Here is a 1,170-nt window from a genome sequence, read left to right as displayed (position 1 = left end):
ACCATAAACTCAACAGAAACAATGTAATTCACAGATCAGGTATGAATATGCAATGTAATGATGTAAAAGTGAATTTTTCAATTTGCATTCATACAAGAGATATAATCGATTCAAACAATTCAATCAATCATTCATAGTTCATATATTGTTTACCAAAAGATAATTTCATTTATATTAAAAGGTGAGTACAATCAGAACCAAAAGATGGCTTAGTAGCCATTGATTACAAAACACAAAATAAAACAAGAAAAAAAAATTACAAATTCTAATTCAAATTTATGTATATATATTTTACATTCTTTTCTTTTGCTTATTTTTCCTCATTGAACTTAGCAACATGCCACTATCACTTTCATCTGCTACACTTTACTCTTCATCACTCTCTTCTTCTTCCTCAGACTCTTCATGCTCATCATCAGACTCACTTATCTGCGATTTCTCTTTAATTGTAGTGACGTCCTGATTGATGTTTTGGCAGAGAATATTCAGAGAGTGCATCTGTCTCACCATATACTTCTCAAATTCTGAGCAAGGTCTGTATGGTGTGGATGATAATCCTGCAGCTTCCTCCTCTTCACCAACATATTCACCCTTCAATAGCCATTTATCTGGACCATGTTGAAGTCCCATGTGATGCAGTGCAGATTTATCAATCATATTACTCTTTCTATATGATTCGCTTGATTCCTTTACACACTCTACAGCAAAATGAATCACCACTTTGGAGATGAATAATACACAATATGGTAAGCTAGCAGACTCAAGTCTTGTGACCTTGAGCATGTTCTCAAACCCTACAGCAGCCTAATCAGTTTGGATGTTTACTTTGAGAGCATACAAAAGGCACAAATCCTCAATAGTTGCTTGTGCATGATTGCTTCCTCTTGGCATCAGAATCCAAGAAATGATGAAGGCACACATAGAAATGATGGTCATCCTTTTTCATTCCTCAAGTCTTATAGTTAGAATAATCCCTCACTTCATTTTGATTCCTCTAGAAATCTTGATACATAGAAAATGTCCTTCCATACCTAAATGACATTGCTCTCCTCCTAGTTGAAAACTGACAATCTCAATGCAAACATCATCGATCAGATTTATATCTACCCCCTTGACTTTGGAACAAAGTGTTCCATCACTAATTTTTAGGTTGGAGTATAATACCCTTAC

The sequence above is a fragment of the Vigna umbellata genome, chromosome 9 (genome assembly GCF_029865625.1).
Source record: "Vigna umbellata cultivar VRB3 chromosome 9, Vumbellata_1.0, whole genome shotgun sequence".
In the NCBI taxonomy this organism is placed as follows: domain Eukaryota; kingdom Viridiplantae; phylum Streptophyta; class Magnoliopsida; order Fabales; family Fabaceae; genus Vigna; species Vigna umbellata.
The sequence above is the reverse complement of the archived record's forward strand: the minus strand, read 5'-3'. Positions refer to the sequence as shown.